Source organism: Bombus fervidus, chromosome 10 (genome assembly GCF_041682495.2).
Source record: "Bombus fervidus isolate BK054 chromosome 10, iyBomFerv1, whole genome shotgun sequence".
NCBI lineage: Eukaryota > Metazoa > Arthropoda > Insecta > Hymenoptera > Apidae > Bombus > Bombus fervidus.
The window spans coordinates 10,989,546-11,015,292 of NC_091526.1; the positions used below are offsets into that span (position 1 = coordinate 10,989,546).

The following is a 25,747-nucleotide window of genomic DNA, read 5'->3' on the forward strand; positions in this document are numbered from 1 at the left end:
ACTTGTCTAAGAGAACGATTCTCTTCGGTATCAAAGCTACACTTGCGACTCTACCAGTGCTGACTTTCCATTCTATCAGAGTTTCTACGAAGTATGCTTTTTTTTTTTTGCCTATAGACTCTTGGACGATGTTTGCCTATACTCGAAGTCTAGGGTCTAGCCCCGTCTATCGATTTCCCTGTACAATTTCGCACACGAACTGTCGGTTATATTCGAGGTGCGACAGGTTCGAGCAACCGACTCGTTTCCATAAGCTTACGACGTCCGCTTATCGGGCTTTATATCCGCGGTCGAATCTCGGATAACGCCCGACTCGCGTGTAGAGGTTGGTTTTCTACCGGTACACGCGCGTTCTTGGTGGCGTGTGTGCGGCAATTAGCGAGTACCAGTGGTCAACACCGGGTCTTCGATGCTCAGCGACGACGTTTTATCGGTCCTTTTCTCCGCCCCGCAAACCAATAAATCCTTTGTCGGAAACGGAAATATTCGACGCGCACTTTTCAAGGCGTCGCTTTAGAATTTTCGCTTGATATTCACCCGGTGACGACACGATTTTAAATTCACGCTGAAAGTATCACGCGTCGAATTTGCGAATAGTTACATATTTTATGTAGACGCGGCGGCGATGCAATCGAAATTCGCCATTTTTTCGCCCGATAACATGGCGGCTGGGAAGTTTGGACGTAAGCGATCGGTTCGATAGAAATCTACGGCTACGATCAAATCTCTGGAGGAAAGAATGCCGCGTAAAACGAACGCCTGTTGTTCTCGAATTTTATGGGCTACATAAAATTCGTACGCCTATGACGTATCTCTCGTGCTTTCTCTTCTTCTTCTTCTTCTTCTTCTACTCCTTTTTCTCCTCCTTCCTCGAGACGCGTTCTCAAAGCGTGACGCGACAGCTGCGCCAACAGCTTCACGAAAATCGCGTAACCGTCGCCGGTTTATCGCGTACCTACGAAGCAGGGGTTGTGGATATCGAGTGTCACGAACATCGAAACACCTTGTCCGACAGCAGCATCCTGGATCCCGTCATATTTTGCGGGAAGCTATCGTTTACCATGGAAAACGATCGTCTTTAATCGCGAACGTGAGATTGATTTCGCGCGGAATTCATAAAAAGTCGTAAGTCTTCGAGGCGTTGCGTGATGCTAAACGAATGCTATCGTCAATGGAATCTGATAAATTAATTCGATACTCGATCGAAAGAATGGCGATCGAGAACGATACGAAAGAAAGGGGAATAGGGCCGGTGTAGCAAAGACGCAAAGTACCGTGACCAAGACGAAAATTTGCGAACCACTGTAAAAACTAGTTGGCGTTCTTGCGGCCAAAGAAGTCGAAAACCTCCCGTGAACCCTACGTACCCCCCACCATCGGTGCAGGCTCCTTTCTTTCGTTTCGTTGGGCCCACTCCTCGATGGTCGGGCCCGAGCGTGCACCTAAAATGCATGCTAGGCTTTCCCCTCGGGCTCGCGCCCCCGCCCACCAAAAATTCTCCCCACCAAAGCGTTGCTAGGCATCTTCTCCTGGTTGCCACGGCCCCGCGTACTCGAACCTCCTTTCCCTTTGACGATCGGTCCCCTACCTAGCGATGGGCTCAACGCGATTCCAACGCATCATGGGAGCTTTCCCGTTGCATCGAAAGTTATCACGAAAATGTTCCGTTTCTCCTAACTTCTTTCCATTCTCGAAGCAACTAAATTCGAACGACGTTGACCATGCCAAAAAAAAAAAAAAAAAATAAGAAGAAAAACGAAATTACGTGCTTGTACGGCCGTGTAACACGGAGTGAAATAATCTAAACAGGATGCAACTTCGATCCGTAGATGTCGAACGATATCGAAGTCTGTTAACCGAAACCAGTGCCTCGAGATTTCCACGTGTCTTCGGCATTTTAAAATTCATCCGACATTCGTAGCGACACGAGTCTTCTCACGAGCGAGTTGCTTGAAAACTCGCAAGAGAGAGGCGTAGAGAGAGAATTGAACGGCCATCGCTATCCCTACCCCGTAACCAACCCCTGTCCCCCCGTGCTGCAAAGCGTACCATTGGTCTCTCGCTGCCAAATAGTCCCAAAATGCATCGGTGCCCCGTTCCTCGTCCCTCTAACCGCCCGCACCGATGCGAGAGACCGAGACGGAGGGGCCCAAGTGCAACGGCTTCGAACTTCTACACCACGCTACGGTACTCGTAGCCAACCACTACCACTACGATCGACCATCGCGATCACCTTCTTCTACTGCTTTAACTTTTGCGCTGCTGCTTCTGCTTGGCCCTCTTTCCCCTTGCTCCCTTCTCTTCGTATATGCAGTTCCCAAAGCCAGTTCACCGAGCACTCCCCTCTAGTTGCTAGGTCCACTTGCCCGCTTTCTTCGCAAATAGGCATGTAGGTATATAACTTATACCCACTTGCACGATCGCTGGTATCGGAGAACCAGCGTGGGCAAACCCCACCTTAGGTGCAACGGCCTAAATGCAAGTTGTTCCCGGGGCTACGTTTCTCTGGCCCGGACCCTGTTCGCTGCTTCTTGCTACCTTGCTGCTGTTCGAACCTTCCTCCTTTCCCACATCCTCCTCTTAGATCCTACGATCGTTCTATAACTTTTCTGCCGTATTTTCGTTCGCATCGACCTTTGCCACATTTTGCTAACGTCTTTTAATTCGTTAAGTTGTATCGTATGGCAGGGTTGGTAGAAAAGAAATTGGACGTTAGAACGGTAAAAGTTCCGAGAAAAAGATACAAGGCAAGGTTCAAGTACGTATTTGGCACGAAAATCCAGCTATTTCTGGATAATGCGAGATACGTATCCCAATTTCGTCGCGTCTGAAGATTGTTGATATCTATGTATTTGGAGCGACGCGGGGCATCACGCTGCATACTAGATAACGATTAGCGGTGTTATTGAAATTTCCTTGCGGCTTGATAAATTTTCGACGATAAAGCGACCGAGTCTGTTAGAGCGCGTGGGACTTCTCTTATGACACTCGTGACTACGTTCTCTCTGTTTGAAGCGACGAATCTAATCAAACACAGCAGACGCTCCTTGTGCAAGAAATCGACGCGAAGCCACGCCTTGGCCACTCGTTGCATGAAAACTTCCAGACGGCCTGCTATGTGGGCCATTTAAACGGGTCATGGTTCCGTTTAGAAACGTGTCAAGTACGAGCCTTTCAAAACGAGATAACGTTCTGTTTAGACGCTTTGTTCCTACATACTTTCCTCCGTTTCTAGGAAAAATTAGAAAAAAAAAAAGACAGAAGCATCTTACGTTTCCTTATTTACCGAATGACACGATCCGTCGATCGTTCGATCGGTATTTTCCAATCGTTCTTGCGAAGCGAACTCGATGGAATAGAATACGCGGTGTACATAGTTTTGTGCGTAAAATACAACGATATCGAACGGAAAACCGGCACGCCGGGAAGAAAGGAGACCGAGGCTCCGCAAGAAATCGACGCAAGAAAAAATTGCAAGCCAGATGCGGCCCTGTCTCTTTGCTAGAGTCCCCTCTCCGAATCGAGGCTGCACCTAAATGCGCTATCCCTCCGTGGCTCGTCGTTGCGCTTCGGTGCCCCACCAAACGCATTCCTCCTATTTGGGCCCCCCACCATACCGGGCCGAAAAGTGCAACGGCCTAAATTCACGTAGGGGAAGGTAACAAGGGCCTTGGGCTTCTCCCACCCATGGCCCGGTGCAACAACCTAATTTCTAGAGGCTCCTCTCTCCCCTCGGCCGGCCGTTTTGGTTGGCCTCCTCCTCCGCTCCTCCTCCTCCTCCACCGCCTCCGTTTTCATCCTCTGGATACCCCCGTGCTCCTCTTCCCTATCGTGGGTTCTTCGTTACCCTCTAGCCCCTCCGCGCTCGCTCTACTCGTCCACGAGGAGTTCAGACGTTCCTCGAGCAACCGCTGGAGGAATCATCGTGCTTCTTCTATTTAATGCAATCGCTAGTCGGTTTTCGGCAACGTTACCCGTCCCCCTGGCCCCTCGGCCGGCTCCTCGGTTCGCTTGAGGCCGTGCCGCGTCGCGTCGAACCGAGCCACGGTGCGTTTCGCTTCCATCCGTTCTTTCTCTCTTTCCCTCGTTCGGCTCTCCTCTTCCTTCTTTTTCTTCCATTCCGTGCAATCGTCTCGGCTTACTAGCAGCGAGTCGTGCATGCAATACGATGCCCTCGTGTACTACGGCTAGCACGAAGCCCTTGCCGCCGTCCTCTTCGCCTTCCTCGGCTTCGAACGCCGGGCCCGTCCTCGATTCCTCCTGAGAACCGAGAGAGCTTTTCAACCGACTTCGCATTCTTCTCGCAGATCAACGCAACGGCTCGCCATTGGCGAGACCACGGAATTTAAATGACCCGACGAATTCGCGAATCAACCGCTAGCTCTTACGCTATGGTTACGTTGGACGCGTGCTTTGACGAACTGTCTTTCTGGCGAATGAAACTTTCCGACGCCGAAGTGCATACACGCTAGCAAGAATCTGTATACGTGTTCGAACGCTTCGGCGTTCTCGTTGGAACGACAGTTCGTCAGATCACGCGTTCTAATCACATGGATTTAGCGACACGCGTGCATCGAGACGATGCGAGAAGACACGAGCGTAAATCTTTGAAGATGTCCGGGTTAATAGACCACTTGACAGACAGAATTTCTCTTGCAATTTGAATCGATAGATCTTCTGACAATTAAAACTTCGTTAGCTCTATTCAATTCACGATCGATAGACCACTTGGCAGATGAAACGTCCCTCCCTAGCTTTATGCAATTGGAACCAATAGACTGCTTGATAGACAGAAACTTCTCTAGATCTATGCACGTAGTTCGAAGTTTCATAAATCGCCGTTTCTCTTTCATACTCCTCCCCTTCAACGTATAGAGTCGGACACTGATCGAGAATAATAACTGATATCGATAAATATTTAGCGTTGAGCGATAGCAAGGCGCAGTTACGTTGACGTAAGTGTACAACCGGTCGAAGGGATTTATTCCATCGGATTCGAGGACGGAAGGCAGCACAGCTCGCTCTATGGTGCCTCGAGAGGAGAAGGCGTAACGTCGTTACACAAGACGTTCCTGCAAGATGCCTCGTCCCCCTTCCCATGCTCACTGTGCAACTTTCGTTCGATAAAACGCCCCCTCGGGGAACATAGAACCTTCCGGGGCCTGTCTGCTATACGCTTTCGAATTTCACGCGAGAATCGGCCGATTTTTAACAGGGCGGCGTAGGAATATTCGAAAGCAAGCCTGATCCACTACTTCTCTCTTGGTCAAAATTTACCAATGAAATACGCGACGCGTATTAGAGATCTGCGAAAAAAGAAAAACTTAATCACGATGTACTATTGCAAATTACCGAAAGCTAGTTCAGAATCGTGCAATTAACCGCATTGTGTTAATCGCATTGTGGTTAATACATGGCCTAGAGAGCTAACCGCCAAACGTAAAATACAGATGTCGAAATCCGTGGAAAAATTCATTGTTATAAGTAGGCGTTATCAGATTTCTATCGCATTTGTTATCAATTAATTCCACATTTCGATTCAGACTTTAGGTTCTCCGAGTTTCGTACGAAACTTTGTCGATGTTCAATCAACGGGTTCGCGGGCGAATCTAGCTATCTTGCACGAAAGCAAAGTCACGGTCGATTGATCATTTCCTTGATAAAACACGAACCAATTGTCACATTTTGGATATACGAATTTGCGACGAATGTGCATCGCGACGAATTCATTTTCGTTAATTCTTTGATTTCAAGCAACTTCGAGATGACGAATCTACGAAATTTTATTAACAACCAAAGAATGAGAATGATTTTTGCAAGGTTTATCGACTCCCTGTGAGTCCGGGAGAAGAATAGGCTCAACGTAATCCCTGCGTGTCGTAAAAGGCGACTAAAAGGGAAACCGGTAGAGGAACGAAGATCCAAAGTCAATGACGTCTCGGAAAGACGTCGCTGTCTCTGGAATCTAATAACCTGGATAATAATAAAACAGCAGGAATACTCGAAATAGCAGCGACAGTCAGGACAGCGTTACGAGAAAAAAAAGAAGAACGTGTGATTTGCTAAACAACGATTCGTCTTTAAAACAGCACACGCGTAAACGAAGCTCGTTAAGTAATAATTATTGTTCGCTGGTTTTCAATGGCATTCTTTTAAACGCCGTTCCAAGATCGTTGCTCGTACAACGTGAGATCGGATCTGCAAAGAAATCATGTTCACGCTAACGTGATCGCGTAGAGGTGTCTTTACTTACCGAGAGGGACTCTGCTCCTCGTAGCCAGTGCTCGGGAAGATCAACGCCCCGACAAAAGTTCTTTGAGCCGGGGACCACCTGCCCGCGAAAGACCCGCCCTGCGTGCTTCGACTCTGGTGCATTGCCCTCGTCCTTCGATGTTCGCTTTACTTCACTTGACTTAGCCACTTAGAAACAACGAGGCTGGTAAGACGCGCGATCTAGCAAGTAGCAACGTAAGGAGACAATCGAAATCACGCAGCTCGCCCTTTCGCCGGCCGTGATGCATAGTCCTTCTACCTCAAAAGTTAATCCATTCGACTCTGCCAGTCGTCGGACGACCATCTATCCCACGACTTTCTCTACTTACCCTTAATCGCTTCGTTACGACTCCCGATAGATCGAAGCAATGGCTCGCAATAGTCCGACTCTAATCGGAAGACAGACGCAGATTCGACGTACTGTAAGCGGAGACGATATAACGATCGTTGCATGGACAGGAAGTTCAGAGATTGCTCGATAGCAAGGGAAAACATGACGCGGTACTCGTAACGATATATAGTAAGCGGAACAATTTTCTGTCTACGTTTCGTCTTCTTAATTGTAAAAGGAGAATTCATAAAAATACGAATTTATACGAGTGTCCGAATTTATACGAGGTTTAGTGATAATAGAATCTACCGAAAGCTGAAATTCGACAGGTTTCCAGTATCTAAAAATATAATTGGAGGCATTTTTAAAGAAGCAAGTACCTCGAATCTCTTCTACGAGTTTTATATCAATTCGGAACTATTTCCTCCTTTCTCTTTCAAAAGTATTCGAATCTTAATAACGACTGATGATTCGGATCTTCGTATGGCTAAAGAAAATTTATCTATTCTACCGTATCACTCCTACCTGCTGTACAAATAATAGGATTTCGTATTAGAATTTTGATAAACGTAACAGCGGAGAATGGTAATCTTAATGGTAATCTTCCTAATCTTCTCGGTTTCGATCGTCATCGCCGAGGTAGAATGAGAATTGAGGAATCGAAACGGTCGAAGAAAATCGGCTGAATGGCATCGAATGGTCTGTGGGGCAGATAACCAGTAGCCAGTAGGTAGCGCAGTCGTGCAAGTCGAGTGTTTCGAGGGTTCCGGTGCAACGGCCTTAATCTCTCTAGGGCCGAACTCCCTGCAGCGTGCGTGACTATACTGCGTGCGCGTGTAGGCGTGCTACGTGCGTGCACAGTGCACACGGGCTGCACAAGCGTGTACGTGCACGCTACAAAGCGGAGAAGTTTGCGTGCTGGTACACGCGCGTTGCGTGTGCACCAGGCTCGGTCTCGCAGAATGGCCAAACTTTATTTCCAGAATGTTTGATTTGAGAAAGAAATAGCCGTGACCCGTGGCCGGGAAAAGCCTTACGCTCAGCCTGTAAACTACGCCGAATTTAACGGGTTCTTGATCTTCGATGGTTGAAAAAAAAAAATAGTAGCGACCGGCTGATGCTACTTGCACTCACGCTAGTGTATTAATAGAGCGGTCCGCTGCAGCAGAAAACTTTGCGCTACGCCCGCCCGCCCGCTCTGATTCGAAGTTTACATCCAGCCCCGTTAAAAATAGGACACTTGCGTTACGAGAAAACGCAGGTTCGCGTAGTCTTTCGAAAAGTCTTGGTCAGCGGGTAAAAAATTAATTCGAAGACGTTCTTACATCGTGAAAAGAATGGCAATTTTAGGGTAGTTTTACAACTACGAGGCGCCCTACGTAGATATAATATTATTGTCGATGTATAGGTAGCAAGTGTGTCAACTGGATTAAATCAGTCAAACGCGCATTATACTATGTTAAACATGCAGTGGTAATAGATGCGCTCAAATTTGAGATATATACAGTTACAGAATTGTTGCGGGCAAATTCTGTTGCAGAAATTTCAACAGCGAAAACATCTACTTTACGGTCCACGTCTATTGTCGCGTGATCTTCGTGTATATGAACGAAGGAAGATGGATGTGTGAGTGGGATCGTTTCAACACGGACATCGAGGCAAAGGGTACAGCATTAAGACAGTGTCGGGAAATCGGACGGAAAATTCTATGAGCACATGCTTGAAGGAAAACGAAGATGACCGTTACTTATTGACTGATCTGCGAATACCCGTACGTACACTTTACACAGCTATCTGGCGATGGTAACAAGAAGAAAAAAGAGAAAGAGAGAGAGAGAGAGAGAGAGAGGCGCGACGAAACGGAGGACCGATCCTCGAGCCGTGAATTTTGGCTCGATCCGGTCACGGTTCGTGAACGTGCTAAAAAATTTTTCCATTCTTCCCGCGGACAATTGTTTCGTTGCATCCTGTCGGCTCGCGTTCTCCCACAAGCTTTGGCAATGAGGCGGTCGTTCGTGGTTGCGGCTGATCCGTATCTACGAATACGTTTACGATCGTCTCCTCGACAACGAAGAAGTAAGGGAGAAAGGGTGAAGGGATTCTCATAGGTGATTTCGTGAACGTACAAATACAGTTGTATAGGACTTAAGCCGGTGCTAGTCGGAAGGGGAAAAATATGTTCGGTCGTTCGAGAGAGCAGCCGTATCTTTTTTTTTCCTTTTTTTTTTTTTTTTTTAATTTTTCAAAAAGCCAATCGCTTAAATCGGGAGGTGATTATAGGATCAGCGAAGCGCGGCGAGGAGGGAAAGGGGTGGCCGGATCTGTATCTCGTTTCGGCGGGTGGCGCGTTATCGACGAGCCGGGCGCATTATATTTTTGCAATTTTATCAAAAAAGAGGAGTGCGCGAGCGTCGAAATAAATGTGCGAGCCATCCGCCGTCGAGCGTGATCAGCATTATCGAATTAACGCGGATGGTCTACGGAACGAAATTTTCGATGGTACCGCGGCGCGTTTGCATTAGCGCGTCCGCTCCAGGGAATATTGCGTTCCGATTGGACGTGCACGCGGAAATCGTGAATGATAAATATTAATTATTTTTGTTTGCCTCCCGCCGCGCGTACCAGCATTAATAACACTTCGATCTGCCCCCGCCCCATCCGCCCACTCGAACAAAACTATAACGTTGCCAGCAAACGAATTGGTTAGCACGGTACCTGTCCATTCGACCTCGCAAAAACGTTAAAATAACAGAGATCTCGCGCGCAACCATCCCCGTCCCCGAGCTGCCGCGGCTCGCCTCATCTCTTGCCCCATAACCCCGCCTTCTCTCATCCCCCTCTAGGCTACATCCGCCACCCCCGGGGACTACGTAACGGTGCTACAATGATCATCGCGCGAATACGTAATTTTCGCAAACAAAGTAGCCGCGCAAATAATAAAACGCCCCTGTTTACCTTGACCGATGCGTTTCTCCGTATACTCTGTGTATCGCGCTGAGAATTTAATTGCAACACCGGTCGGCTTAAAATAGCATCAGGTTCCGGGTAAAATTCTGTTTTCCAACCAAGATCCTATTAAGCGTCGTTCTATCCTTTGGCATTTTTAAGTCTCTAGAGAACGAAATCTCCATTTCTGCTACGTTTCGCGTCCGTTCCGTCTCATTTCAGCACGCTACGATACTCACGTGAGAAACCACGAGAACGTTCCGAGAGAGGATCGAAAGCACGGTCGTTGATCGCCTTTACGCACACCACCACAGGTAATTAATGTCCGGACCGTTCTTGGAGGAAAGGTTCGGTCGAAGGTGGCAACTCGGTCGGCGTTATAAGCGCGGAAACGCGGAACGTCGACCACCGTGCGACACATGGGAAATTCCAGGATCCCTTTTCATCCTGGGACGTTACTCGCGGATGCATAGAACTTCCCTTTGCTATGTCTATTGAAAAATTCCATGCATCCGTGACTTGCCGCGACACAGGTTAGTTGCTAGGCACGCGTAACACTCGTTCGGATTTCCCGCGCGGGAGTTCCGGCTTATATTTTATTCGCCGAGGTAAAGTTGAATTATTTCTCCACCATAGACGGAACTCGCTTAGCCAGCGTTGTATTCTTGTCGTTCGAAGGGCGGAAATATGACTACAAAAGTTCAACGTCTATAAATAGAATTGAATAAGATTACTCGGCTGATCAAATTTTCAACATCTTAAAGTCCAATTTTAAGCTTTACACGGAATAATCAAGCTCGTTGTACCACTTATATCGCATTATAATATCACACACGACTGTCTTTGACGCAACAACGAAAGAGTGAGAAAATCTAGCGCATTTTAAGCCCAGCGAGAAAAAATATCAAAAACGAGAATGTTTGCGCGTCGCATCGTGACTTAACGGGGTGGTTTTTCGAGCTAGTTAGGGCGTGGACTTTGTCGAGTTCAATTCGTGAATTCGCTTACGAGACAGCGACGATTATTTCTGATAAACCTATTTACTTCTGCTGGCTATTGTCTCTAATAAGGCGAGCTCGATAGATGACGATCGATAGACTGTAGATGACAGACTATAGACTGACAAGCTTCTGCATAAAGGCACATTTTCACGTGACGATAAAAATCACGGATTTCGTTGTCGTGACACTGCAGGACGAAGCAAATGCGATGCTACGGCAACGCGAGTCTAGTTTTCACGACGACGAAAGTCGTGGCATGTAGCGTCACGATCGTAAAAGCCACGATTTACTGTCACGTGAAAACGAACCTTCAGATTTGGATTCTCTAAGACCGGTGAAAATTCGAGGGATGGGGTTAACACCTGGATTGCAGAATTTTCAAGTCTGCGACCTACAGAGGTGGCGGGACAAAAGCTAGACTATAGAGATGAAGATTAATTACAGAAAAATTGATAGGAATGGAAGCTAACCGCTGCTGTCCACCGCTCTTCTTCAGGTAGCGATTAACCCGAGTTGACGCGCGCGACGTCCGCGTGTCCAGTTAACAACTCGCACGTAATAAAGTCATAAAGAACGTAGATCTCGGAAACGTATTAATTTCTAGAAATATATTTTCTACAACTTTTTCGTCATTCGGGCCGCAGCTGCGGAAGGCAGCTGTTGGCCATTTGACATTTTTCGAAGCAATTTAGCAGATCCGTCGGATTTATAATTTTATTACCGCGCCGCAATAGAGAAGATGACTGAAACAACATTACGTAAAGGGACATCGCCACCGTTTACAGTCGATCAAATAACCTATTTTCAAATATATCGAACACAGATTGTTCTATACTTGCTTCTAATCAAATTCAACGGATCGTAAAGCAAATTTATCTTGTTCATGATATGCCGCTGTCTCGAATATCTTTACTTGCTCAACATCGATGAATCGAAAGATCGTCTACGTATAAGCGATTCTCTCGCTGAACGCGTACCACGGCATAGACGCGGAAAAAGTTTGCAGCGGTCGATAGGGTACGTTGCCGGTCGTAGGAATGTTCAACGAAGCGAAGAATAGTCGGCGAGTCCCGACAACGGCTTAACGTTTCGGGTATGGCCGAAAACTGCGTAAAGGAAGTTCACATGGGTAAGCTCGCGCGTTGCTAGACCGAGTACACACCTAATTATAACTATCTTACATCTACCGCATCGTATTATTAAGCCGAAATATATCCGTCGGTTTGTTTGCACGGCGCGTAGGCCGCGCGATACGCGTTACGGCCACGTTTAACAAACGTTTCTGACGAAATTTGCAAGGATGCGCATAATAATCGTCCATTATGCAGTCACTTACGTCCGGGAAGAGGGGTTCCCACGCACTGTCCAATCACATAATCGCGGTCAGCCGCGGCCGATCGATCGAAATCGACTTCGGAATAGTCATCCTGTGGAAAATGTTTTTCGTCCGATTTCACCGCTGATCGGTGGTGAAGAAATAAAGCAAAAAAGCCGGGGAAAAAAGCTGAAAAGCGAGAGGTGAAAAAAAAGGAAGATGATCTCGCGTGGCGTGAAAATAAAAACACGACCGCGAAAAACTCGATTGGATTAAAAAGCGTCTGGCGTGAAACAAATTTAAAACGTTTAACCGTGAACATCGATTTTTATACGCGATATAGAAGGCAGATTTTCATCGTCCGTGAATTTAACAAGCTGTGTACACGATTTGGCGGGTTAACTTATGCCGTGATGTGGTGCTCGTTTTTCCATCGGTGTTTTTATCCTATTTTTCATTCTTGCTATTCCATCTCTCTCTTTCTCTCCCTCTGTGTTTCCCTCTCTCTCTCTCTCTCTGACTTTCTCCCTTCCTCGTTTCCTCATGTTTTCGCTCGTTCGTTCAAAGGAAAAGGAAAGAACAGATAGGATGGAGGAAAATGATTCACGAATTTCGCGAGGAAACGGATTCGCGTCGTATGCCGTTAAAAGCCGTTCGATAATGCAAGTGCTCGATCGCGAAGGAAGCACACGACGAAATATCAATTTTCGTAAACATTCCGTTGCGTCGAACGTTGCGACATTCCACGTAACCTTATTTATAGGAAACTGGTTGGCGTTTTCGCGACAGGCTGTAAATTCGTCGACTTGCCGCGGGAATCGATGGTAGAGAGCGAAAAAAGAGAAGAAACACAGACAAATCCGAGATGCGCAGCTTTTCGGTGAAAGTCGAGATATCGGTGAATCTCCAGATAAATTCACGAACCTGTTCCGTTCGCGTAAAACTTGCCCGGGAACGAGCGTCTACGCCAATCGTTGCATGGAAACGGGAGTTAGGCATCGTTGCAAATTTACGACGATCAGCGCGGTTATGTGCGTAATTTATGCAACGGTGTCGCGAAATCTGCAAACAAGTCTAAAAATCGCGCGCGCCTCTATGGGCCCCGTTTCAGCGATTTCATAACCAGTCTTGCATCACCCGGCTTCGGGCCGAACGTTCATGCTTATCCGATGAATGTTTGCCAGATTGTGTTGCTCCACTACCCGCTTTGTAGTGCACGAGGTCGTGTTTAATGTCGCGCGCCGGCTGCATTCAGCCAATCACGCGCAATATGCACGATACGTACTTGTAGAAACTTGCGCCGCTACCTCAAGGTGCACGCGGTTACAGGACTTTTTGCACCTTCGTGAATAAAGTCCGAGTCAGGCCATCACCTGGCCGACGAACCGGCTAAAGTCGCCCCTCGATCGAACCACAGTGATCTTCTAATTACAAAAACAGCATCCACGATACCGAGACAGGGACTGAGCGATTTTGTTCCTTTTCCTTAAAATTTGATTTTTTGCACCTTGGCGAATAAAGCTCGAAACAGCTGAAGTTGGCCGTCGACCAAATGGCTACCTCGATCTCCTAATTGCAAAAACAACGTCCACGATACTCGAACGCGTACCGCCATTTCCTTAAAATTTGACTTTCTCTACTTTCGTAAATAAAATCACGGTCAATTATCGTTTGGCCGACGAACCAGCTGAAATCGGACTTCGATCGAGTCATCGTCATTTCCTAATTACAAAACCGTAACGACCACGATGCTAAACGACGATACCGAAGCGAAGACTTTGCGATCTTGACGATACTGCGCGATTCTGTTCGGTCGATTTTGTAGAAAGCCGAAAGATTATCTAACTCGAAACTACCCCAGCTTATTACAATTGTTGCTATTATAATGGACGCTTACGTTGATCGGATATCCGGCGCTCGTTACGTCCGTAACGTTTCATTTATTAACTCGAACGTATGCGGTTAAGCGACGGGGCTCGTCTATAGAGTGCGCAAAAATTCGCTCGAATCACGAACGCAGGGGGAAGGCGTTTCCGGTTCTTCATTATGCGTTAGAATGCACACGCATATAATTGGGAGCCGCATCGTGAATTAGGGTCCCGGTATCCTCGTTCTCTCCTTCTCTTTTCTTCCTCTTTTTTTTTTGCAGCGAGCAAAATTGCTAGGACGCTAGCAGAGCTTCCTGCTTCGGCGCGTCAAAAGTTTGACTCGTTGATATATATTTTTACCGCTTGTCATAGCTTTTCGACTCGACACCGCAAACCGCGTACGAAAAAGTAATGCACAACACCAAAACGATTAAAAAACAATGTATCGTAAATGTTGGTGGTAGAATATTTCCAAGAATTAAATAGATGATCTTGTAAGATAATCGGGCGAGATTTTTTGCACGGTTCCACGAATTTCGAACGTGCTTCGTGGAATCCAGCTGCAAGGTACGCGGGTCTACGTACAGCAGCAGGTATCGTCGCGCAGGTTTCGAATTTTGGGAACATGTACGCGTCACCTACGTGAAAACGTAGATTACGTCCAGCGTAAGTAGAAAAGGTGTTGAGGAGCAGCCGCGTATGTTAAGACGTAATAGTTACGATCTACTGGAAATCCAATCCCGGTTCTAGACGTTACTTGTGCCGGCTGCGCGCGGATAGTTCAGTCGCTTAAGCGATATTCAAGGTGCAAACGAAACTAAAAACGAAATAGAAGAACAATTGTATTATTGCTCGATCGGTGAAATCTACGTCCTCCGAACGAGGCAAGAACGGAGAGGAAAGAAAGAGAGGATGGAAAAAGGGGGGCAGGGATTTATTTTTAATATCGATACACAGAGCGTGATGTTCGGTGAGAAGGGCTCGTCCCAAATACGTAGCTGAAGTTCAACGACCGGCGTCTTCACTGAATGGCCAAGGGTCAGGAAGCAAGAAGTTGCTGGATGAAGCAGCGAGAGAGCTCGATGGTTGGTAACGAGTGCGCGGCGCAAGGAAACAGGCGGATTGAGGCGAAGTGACAGTGACAGTGACAGTGATGCATCGTTCGGCCGAACTCGATTGCCAAATCTGATGAGCTGGTAATAAACCTTTTAAAACGGCGACAAGAGGTCCAGTTCCAGTTCCTCGAACGCCTATTTCTTCATTGAACGTTTCCCATTCTCTCGACTGCTGCGACGACGTTGCAACCGCTGCAAACGCCGGTATGTAGTTTATGCACGCGCACGATCACATACAAATAATTTATATCGCGCTGGTACGGTCGTATGGTATTCCTTTGTAACGCCTTACTCAAGGAGCTAGCGAAATCGTCAACTGTCAGCGTAATTGAAGCTCTAGGAAAGGCGCGCGCGATTGCCTAACAGAGTTCTCTATGTGCATATTTAGACGAGTCGCTGCATTCTAGTCCAGCGGTTCCCAAACTTTAACATTCGTCGCTGTTACGTTCATCGATGGCCAAAGCGATCAACGAAAGTCGACATGCGACTTTTCAATCGACCGTGTCCAGGTTCATGGATGAATGACAGTCGCGTGCGATCGATCGCGGTAATATTAGACGCGCGAGGTACACGAGAAATACGAGTGGTCGTGCATTCGAGACTACAAATCGCCCATAATCGACGTTATACGAGGGATCGCGTCGACTTTGATTCACAGCCTTTTGGGAACCATCGTTTTCGTCGAACAGACGCTGTCCTATTCTTGTTTGCGGCGTGCAAACGCATACCGCGAATACGTTAGCAATTTTCGTTGCCCACCGTTTACGACGTGTCGCCATCGCGGTGTTGCGAAAATCCTGTCGGAGCCGGCACGCGTCCGAAGAATTTCGAAAATATTTCGATGGCGCGACGATTGGCGGGCGTCGCGCGAAAAAACACGAAAAACGTTCCATTTCTCGCCGCTTCCAATTCGTTCGCCAATTTTCGCAATCCGCGTCGATTTCACGAGAGAAAATATGTGTAACGATTGAATTAGCATTACTGTTCGTTATTCGTTCCACTGATCCTTCAAAAATAAATATAAACAATAAGCCAAAAACAAAAAAAAAAAAAAAAAGAAAATGAAAAAGAAGGGAAAAGGAAAAACGAGAAGAGAAAATAGGAGGGACGGCGTTCAGGAAAAGATCCAATCCGGAAATTAGATTTCTTCGAACTAAATCCGGAATTTAAATGGCGGCATGTTTATTTTAAACGAGGAACACCGTCGATCAGGCCGAGGAGGAATCTCGCAGCACGGACCACGAGGGCCAGTGAGATTTTTAACACGAAAGATTATCTAACACCGGAGTGGCGTGAATATAGCGTAGATTCACGGGTAAGAGGCGAAGCTGGCACGTTGGTCGGTGAAAGGAGCGAGGGGCAAGGTGACGGCAGCAGGACGAGGAAACAGGCAAGGAGAGGGGAAACGCGGGTCCCTGGGGCCAGGGTGGCTAGCTTTTGAAGCTGGCCAGAAAAATGGTGGTAGAACGTGGAGTAGAAGAGAGGGGGGATCCGAGGCGAACGGACCCTTTGGAGGAAGATAGAGCAAGAACAAGGGCCAGGGGAACGGGTGTCGAGGAGGCACAGGAGGTGAACGTCCAAGGGGGCAACCTGTTCGGGGTTCATGGCCCTCTGTCGACTAGCAAACTCGCAGGAAGCCATCCTGCCCAATCTGCTAGCAAGGCCCGTGCGAAGGACCGTGCGTTGCCTGAAGGCGCCGCGATCCTAAGCCGATGCGTTCGTCAAGCTAGATGTGTTCGGTGGTTCAAGGACGCAACAGGATGCAACCACATCTAGGATGCATCCATTCCCCTCCTTTCGACGCACGATCCTAAAAGAAATAGGAGCAATATCTTGCCCTTTCTTCGGCCTCGCCCGGCTCGATTAACTCGTTCCTCGAATGTTTCTTTCGTTTCATGGGTTCGGTATTTTTTCTCGTTTCGTTTCCCTGAAAGGAGATGCGGCGAGAGGAGGAATCATCGACGAGGGGAAAAGCGAAAAGACGAGAAAGTAAGGAAGACCGTCGATCGGCGCGAGCGTATAAGAGGAACCAGTTTTCAGAGACCATACTCACGCCCCGGTTTCGCGGAGCTACGCGAGTCGAATTCTCTACCTACCTCGTCCCGTTGCATTCGGCAATATCATCCTATTCCGTCATACAACGGCGACCGGCAGATTTATTTGGCGAGGATCGGAACGATACCGGAGCAACCGCGTTATAATTTATAATTCATTCACGTCGGCACAACGGTAGCTTATGCACGAGAAACGCTCCGAGAAGAAGTTCGTTTCACTCTGGCCGATCGGGTGAGTCAGGTCAAGGATCCCTGCAGAGATCGTACGCGTAGGGATCGACGATTCGTGGAAAGATCCAACCCCGACCAATTTTATGTCACATGTGCGTTGACGGGACGGGCGTACGTCCTTTTCTTTTTCCTTTTTTTTTTTTTTTATTTCTGGCTTACACGTTCGATAGTGAGAAAGAGGAAGCGCGATTCACGGATATTAGAGAATTTTTTAATTCTCCGCGTTCTAGAAAAAAATGACGCATCGATGGATGAACGACCGACGACTGAATTCGTTCCTGGAAGTAATAAAAAAATATTGCTCGTCTAACCGCAAGGGCACGTTAGGCAACAGAGATCTCGACGAGCGCAAGACGATAATCTTATCTCGTATGCGTATTAGTCATACCGCAAATATACCGGTACACGGGAAAGCGATAGGTTTAATTCTGCATCGTCGTAACGATAATAGGCGACTTCTAGAAAGACGGATTAACCGGTTAGAAGAGGAGACGGAACGATGGTGGCGACGAAAGCACGAAGATTCGTTGGTTCACCCTCGTGTGTTCAGGTGCAAAATCGTACAAATTGAATTCTGGAATTCTCGCCATCGGAATTGTCATCGTTTTTTTAACCAACGAATTTCGGTCACAGGTAATACGAAACTCGCTCGAAAACTCGTCGACCAGGGATCCGGCTCGATTTACCTTTCGAGACCGCAAGAAAGTCGATGGCTGCGAAGATTCGTGGGGCGGACGAAAGTCGATAAGCCGGAACGTGGAAGAGAGTCGCGGATTAGAAGTCATCGTACGCGAGTTTCGGGATCGTTTGATCCCGAGAGCCAGCAGGTATCCGACTCCTCGGAGTCTCGATCCGCTCCTGTATTTTCTCGTTTCCTTTCATCCTTCCGTTCACGGGCTCGTACATTAAGCGATTGTTCCGCAACACGATGCTACGTGCTACATAGCCGATACATAGCGACGACGATGCACGAGCGATTTCTGCGAACGTGTACGTGCACGCGCGGCCGAAAACGCTATTTCAGAAATGGTATTTTTAGAAATGGCATACATATCTACCCGATGCAGAGGTAACTTTTTATCGACGACGAGCCGTTTCTTTTCCAGGTCGCAGCCACATGCGCAAACACTGACGAACGCCGCATTCTTTCATTTCTTTTTTTTTTTTCTTTTTTTCTTTTTCGCGATACGTAGAAAACTACACCGCGTGTTAACACGAGCGAAACGAAAGAAAGGAATCGACGTTGCAAATGCTCTAGAAAAAGAAGCGGTGTCGTAATCACGTGACGATTGTGACGATTGGACAGATTCTTGGTTAACGAGCGTAGTGATGTTCAATACGACGATTAATACGATGGTTAATACGATGATGTAAGAAAAAAATGAAGACGTTTTTCGCGACCGGGTGTACGGGTAACGTTCGACCTCGAGCCGAAGTGAACGCATGCATCTTGCCCACCAATTAGATTCGTAAGTACGTGTTCGCAGCAGTGCACACGCTGTGATCGAAGAAGACGGTCAATTAAGGGCGGACGAACGGGAGTTCGCTAATGACCCGCAAGATATTAATTGGCTCTGGGACTCGGCTGGACGCGGCTTCGAAGGCGGATCGACCCATAAACGAAATTCGAGATAGTCGTGGTCTCGCGTGGAGCACCTGCCGACGATCCTGTCGACGCTCGAGGGGACAAAGGGACGACGACATTAGAGAACGTCTTCGTTCGAAGTTACACGAACTGCTACGTGGATCTAGGAACCGACTAGAAGAGAAACCGCAAAATCGTCGCTTCGACAGCTGCAGCTTATGATCGACTCGATCCAGACAGGATCGTTGCATTAGCGTTTTAAAAGTAAAGTAGCTGTCTTGGTTGACCTCACTGTATCCGCAAAGAAGCTTGTAATTGAGGTCGACGCTGATCGGGTTTAGTACGGTTTTCTGGGAAACGATCGAGCGCGCGACGATGCCGCGCATCCTCGTTCAGATAACCGCTGCCCGCCTAAATTCGAGCGACGTCACGGAGTTTGGTCGCGCGATAAAATACCTCGATCGCGATTCGGTCTCACGACGAAAACGATTAGAAGGCGAGCGTTGATCGCGTCGCTGATTCGATCGAAGGACGCGGATCTTCATGCACGTGTTATCGCTTCGAGGCAAAGGCGTTCATGGGACCGGGCGAAAGTAAACATCTTGCAGCTTATTGATACAGATGCATCGGAATTACAAGGCTGGCAGATACCCTATGGATTAAACGAGGCTGATTACAAAACACAGAGTTAACGCGATTGGAGGAGGATGCGTTTGTAAAAACGACCGCGTCTGCCGCGTTCGACGAGGCGCTAAAGCGACGCGCGTCGATAGAAATCATGGACGACAAAAAGAATCTCGATCGGATATCCTTGGATGACTGGGCCGATTGATTTACGTTGCTCGACGGAAGTAGAGAGACGGGAGGAAACTGGTGGACAGGATCGGTCCGTAAAGAGACGTCGACTGGACGAGTAACTGCGAGGAGCCGCGGGTCGTACAGCTCGGCGGAAAAATCGGCAGGACTATTTGATGTCCAGCAATCCGTACGTAAATTCGGCTATGTACGGCTAAATGCCGCGATAGGGTTCGAAGTAGAGGACGAGGGGAAAGGAGGGGTGCGAGTGAGAGAGAGAAAAGGATAGACGGAGCATAAGAGAGAGCGAGATCGCGCGGCGCGAGCGGTAAGGACGAAGAGAGACGGATGATCGATGCGAGAGAGAAGGAAGCAGCAAGAAGGGTGTGCAGAGAATAGTAGGGGGAGGAAGGGGAAAGGGAGGATGAGGAAGAAACGAAACAGAGAGAGGGTTAGGAAGGGTGCAGGCAGTGGCGAGTAGAACGGGAAAAGCGCGCGAAAAGCAGTCGGGAGAAAAAGACGGAGAAACGGACACGGATAGAGAGACGCGGGCCAGGGGTCGAGGTTCGGGGTGTGGGGTGACGAAGAGAGAAACGCAGAGACGAAGAGGCAGAACGGGAGGGCAGGCGAACGGTCGAGACTCGAGAGACGGGCGAGGGGAACGAACGAACGAAGAGTTGCATGAAAGAGGAGTTGCGAGGAGGGCAAGAGGGAGAGAGAGAGGGACAAAAGCGAGGGTTGGGGGACCACTAGCGAGGAAGTGGTGGGGCCAAAGAATTGGCGAGGACCAGGCTGCTCGGAGCAGGAGGAAGAGGCACAGGAGGAGGAGGAGAAGGTGGTGGCGGCGGCGGCGGCGGCGGCGGCGGCGGCGGCGGAGGAGGAAGAGCAGGAGGAGGAGGAGGAGGAGGAGGAGGAAGAGGTGGCTGTGGAGGAGGAGGGTAGTCGAGTGTAGTCGGAGGGGTGACGCGGGGCAGGAGCGCGAGCATAGGTGGGGGTTGCCGCCCCTCTCACGCGTTAACCCCGCCAACGTAGAGAAAATCGAGAGAAAGAAAGGGACGGACCGAGAGAAAGAGAGAGAACGGGGGCCACTGCCCCTCTCCTCGTTTCGCGAGGTTCCTATGAATTTTGCGACACTCAATAAAAAGTGGTTCCACGAGGTTAACATTTCGGTAACTATACCCTCGCCTACCCAGGGCGCGCACGCACGCAGCACCGACGAGAGCGGATCCGAGCCAACGTGTAGAGAGACGACGACACCACACAACGACGGCAACCACGACGACGAAGACGACGACACCACGCGACGACGACGACGACGACGACAACGTCGAACCACGCACCACGCACGCACCAACGCACGCTCGCATGCACGCAGCCACGCAACTACTTACTTACGTGTAACCGTCCGCGCCACGCTTGCACACACGATCTCATCATCGACGGCGTGTGTAGATACACGCGGAGAGAGGACGCGCGTAAACGCGCACACGGACACGCGGCTAGCGTGTAGAGAGAGAGGAACCGTGCACACCTACGGAAATTCAGACGTATGGACGAGAGAATACGAGCGCGCGAGCTAAGCCGGTACGCGCGCGTGCAGAGAAAGAAACACGCTCGTGTGTAACACCGAGGAGAGTGAGAGAGGGACAGGAAGAACGAGAAGGAAGGAGAAAGAGAGAAAAAGTCCGAGGGACACACACAGGAGCGCGCGGGCGCACACATACATGCACGCGCATGCACGCATACCACGAGACCGCCGAAAAAACTGCACGGGAGAGGCGCAGCAACGGGCAAACCGAACCGCGCGCGAATCAAGTGCTTTGGCCAGTCGCGTTCCCAATCACTCTACGACTAGGTAGTCCCCCGGTGTGTCCCAAAGAAGCGGCAGGGAGCTGGTCCTTCGCTCGATGGTGTCGTCCCGCAAGATAATACCGGATACTTTACCGCGGGATCCTTCCTTACTGGTCAACGAGAGAGATCCTACGTTCGTCGATACATCGTTCTAGATCTTTTTCCTCGAAATCTCGTCGATCTTCGTCCGCCCGATCATTCATACATTTTGCGCGTTTCGTGGCCGCAACGTTATCGTCGTTTCGAAGATCACACACGGGAGTGCGTAAACGTCGATCGTCTCTTTTTTTTTTCCTTTCCTTTTCTGTTCGCGCGTTATCTCCGTCCACGACGACAACACAACGCGGAAGAAGAAAGAACAATCGAAGAAAAGGAACAGCAGTGAATAGTCGGACGTCTTTCGAGCGTCGATGAGAATCGTCGCCGATACCTATTTACGGTGATTCACAGTTGCACACGTCGCACGTCGCGAACACTGAACAAGGGAGAGAAGGGAAAATCCTCGGCAACGGATCATCCTTCTTCGTGATACGCGACCACGGGTGTTACGCTACGTACACGATTGCTACGACGATTTGCTGCTTCACGGACGTGTCTTCTTCGACCCGTTCGTCCTTCGGAGCCGCGAGTGACATCCGCGTGTATCGATATATCTGGATCGATCGTACTGCTTCGATTACGTGAAAGATCCACTATCGACGAACGTCTTGATGCGAGCAGACAGGACGGATAAGTGAGATACGATCGAAAAGAGGAAGCCAACGAAAAATAGTAATAAGTGTGTCTGTATTTTTGTTGCATCGCGGAGGCAGGAAGAAACGGCGTGGTTTTCCAGCTAAGGAGAAACGGAAGACCGATGTGACGGTTGGCCGAGAAAAAGCAACGACACCTTTTCTCGATTGTGTTCGCGTTCGCTGTTGTCGTGGAAGACACGATTCGTGTGGATTCGCGCGTTGTTCAACGGAATCACGTTGTCGACGACATACGAGGAGAATTTGAACGCGCGAGTTGCACGACGACGAGATCAGTTGTCGTGGTACGTTGGTCGTGCGTCGTTTTCACGAGGATGGACCTACCAGTGTCCCCGAGATCCTCCGGAACGCACGAGACCACGAACGACGATTGCGTGGCTTAGGGAATCTCGTGCGGAATTCAGACTTCCCGGTCTGTGGATCGTCTGGGGAGACGGCGAGAGAGGAGACAGGCACACAGAAATCGACACAGAGAGGACGGACAGCGGAGGACGGCAAAAGAAGGCTAGCTCGTCGCGATCGTCGCATCCGACAGTCAAACGGTGGGTTTAGCATCGACGACAAGGACACCGGGCAAAGGAGCCCCACACTTTACTTCGCGCTCAACGATCAAGGTACGTCCACAGCTGAGAGTGGTGGCCTTCGGCCGCCTGTCGGCTTCTAAAGCGAGAGACGCGTCCGATAGATAGTACGTTCGAGCGAGAGAGCGTGTGCGTGACAAAGACAAACCGACCGGCTGTACGAGAGAAAGAACGAGAGAGAATGCGTGTATGCGTGTGGCACAGAGGAAACGACAGATCGTGTGTCCGTGAGAGCGAGAGAAATGGATAGAAGTGCGTATGTGTCGCGACTCGCGTTCGCGTTCGCGCGCGTAGTATGCACGCGTACACGCACACCACCGAAACCTTACTATCGCGTGTCTGTTCGTCGTCGCGTGGTGTGCGCGCGACCGTTGCATGTGCCTACGTTTCCCGCGGCTACGTGTGCACATTTATTCGAACGTGTCTGCGTGTATGCGAAACGCACGCAAACACGTATCAGGCATCCAAGTGGAGAAGGTATCGTAAGCACGATTTCGTCGGTGTTCACGGACACGTTTCGCGTGTCTACGCGCAGCTAGTTAACCCGTCGCGCTAGAGTACGTACAGATACGTACTTACTACGGCATGTATAGCGTAGAATAGCGCGTGTAAAGAGCAGCGCGACCGTGAAAGGTAGACGCGCGTAGCGGCGCGCTAGTTAGTAACGTGTTTGTCCGTGCACGGAGGGATTGCCGTGCGGCTAGACGATCGCTAGACGAATATAATGCCAGACGTTAGAGGTTGCCTGGGAAATGACGTAATCCGTCTGCGAGCGCCTCGATCCTTTTGTCGCGCACGCCGCTCCGGCCCGCGTGTTACGAGTACCGTGTGTACGTACGTTAAGCTCGACCCTGCTCCTCGTTCACTCTCGTTTTCTCCGTGTTTTTTGCCCGGTTTTCCTAGTCGCTCCTGCGTACCGACCGCTCTCCCTCTCGTTCTCTTATCCTCTCTTTCCATCTCGCACTCCGCCACACCTCGTCGTCTCTTTTCCGCTCTAGTCGCTCGTTTTCCTTCCTCTCTTTTTCTCCGATGTTCATTCACGAAAAATTCCACGTCTCGTAATACGATGCTCTCCTTCTCTCTCTTTACCGTGTGCGCGCGAGCGGAAAGCAATCGCCAACCCGTTGGCCAGATTCAATTAAAGCGGAGTTGGTCGTGCGCGATCGCCGCGATCATTCGCTTTTACGGTGCACGCTATCGGCCTCTCTCTCTCTCTTGCTTCTCGCCGCGATGTATTAGGAAAAACGAACGAAAATCATCGTACTAGGAAATCCAACGTTCATCCGCAAGGTCACGTCGATCTAGAGAGCCACGCGAGTCTCTACGATCGCACGCCGCCACGTTACGTGGTTCCCTTTTACTCGACCATCGAATCGACGTTGCGGATCTCGATCCTCCTCCTTTTGCTGTCGTTGCTGATGCTGCCACAGCTCGTCCTCCTCTTTTCCGCCTCTCCTCGATTTCTCTCTAACGTCGAAAGAGACGAACCTCGATGGAGGTGCGCTCTCACGATGTCGTTTCGACCCTACGCACGACTCTCCGGACGCTTCACGAATTCTCTCGCTCTTTCCCGCTCCTTCTCTCTCTTTCTCCTTCGTCCGTCTTCGTCTGTCTGTCTCTTTCTCTCTCTCTCTCTGTCTGTTTGTCTGTCTCTGTCTCTGTCTGTCTCTCTCTCTCTCTCTTTGCCATCTCCTCTTCACTCTTGTACGTGCAACGTATCGTGCAGATCCCCTATTTTTACGAGCGACGCGCGTTTGTTACACGATGCCGCTGCAAGTTGAAAACACCGACCGACTAGGTATAAATAGATCTCGCGATACCGAACGAAGCAGCGGGGAAAGAAGAAGGAAACGCGAGGGTGACGAGAGTGGAGAGAAACCGAGAGAGGGATGGAGCGACCAGAGGGAAGGAGAGAGAGAACGAGGCGAGGGGAGGCAAAACGTGGTAAAAAATAAAAAAGCGTATCTCGTTTGCTCTCTCTTTCGTTCCCTCGGCGGTGAACCGCGCTGAACGCGGCTTCTGAAAAAAAATTCACCGAGTCACTTGCACGCGTATATTATGCGCGCGTCAGACGAAGCCAATAAAAATTCCTCTGTACAAAGCTGATCCTTGAACGTGAGTTTGGAACCATGATCCAGGAGCCTTGAAGGTTTCTCGACGCTCGCCTACGAGCTCATCGAATTTGTCCTCGCTAGAAGGATACCCGTCCTTTTTTCGTATTCCGTTCTTTTAGATCTCCACAGACTTCGACGATGCTACACGAACGTTCAAACTGTCGTTTACCGTCTCTCTTTAGTTTCCTTTCTTTCGCCTTTCGGGCCTTCTCCTCCTCGCCTTGAAAATTATTTTCGCGATACAGATACAGAGATATGTCATCGAAGGACCGCGTTTCTCGCGGTTAAGATCCTAAAATACTTTCGATAGAATGTACTTCTTTCGGAAAGAGATCGGTGGACGACCGAGCGAACCAAAAACAGTCGAAAGAGAACGCGTCGACGATCGCTATTGTGGCGTACTTGGAGCGGCCGTAGAAAAGAGGGAAAAGACAAACCAGCTTTACTAGTCTCTCGCGTCGCTGTTTTGTCGACGTTCTCCTTGCGTTATGCCAGCCTTACGGCTTTTTTTATCGTCCACAATGACGCATAGATGCCCAGGTGCTCTCTCCTGGCTGCGTACATAGCCGTGCTCGCACGCACTCGCCAGCTTACGCACTCTTTGTCGCAGACATGCACACAAGCACGTATATAGACACGCGCGGGAGCGTATAAACGCGTGCAAAACTCATGCGACGCAAAATACGAGAGAAGGAACCACGGTGGCACACTCGTCGTTCTATCGGCAAAACCGCCTTTTCAACGAGCTCGTCCCGCAAACGAGCATCGGATTTTTTCACGAATCCAACGAACGACCGTGCACTCGATGCCATTTTTAAGCAACCCGCCGCTAGTTCGAAACGAGACGTTCGATGAGTCGGCAAAATGCTTCGTTTAGCGTGTACCACTTCGCGCCATTTCGAAACGCTGTTTCCCGCTTCGACGAGTTTATTCTC

At 49.2% G+C, this 25,747-nt stretch overlaps 2 protein-coding genes across 2 annotated transcripts in view; one reads left to right on the forward strand and one right to left on the reverse strand.

The window, feature by feature from the left end:
• The window catches only part of LOC139991550 (uncharacterized), a 289,560-nt gene that overhangs the window by 71,529 nt on the left and 192,284 nt on the right, over nucleotides 1-25,747 (reverse strand). The window lies entirely within an intron of this gene.
• Nucleotides 20,673-25,747, forward strand: part of Br (broad-complex core protein) — a 58,468-nt gene continuing 53,393 nt past the window's right edge. The window contains exon 1 of the mRNA XM_072011902.1: nucleotides 20,673-22,731. The gene's annotated coding sequence lies outside the window, so the exon portion shown is untranslated. The remainder of the gene's footprint in view (nucleotides 22,732-25,747) is intronic.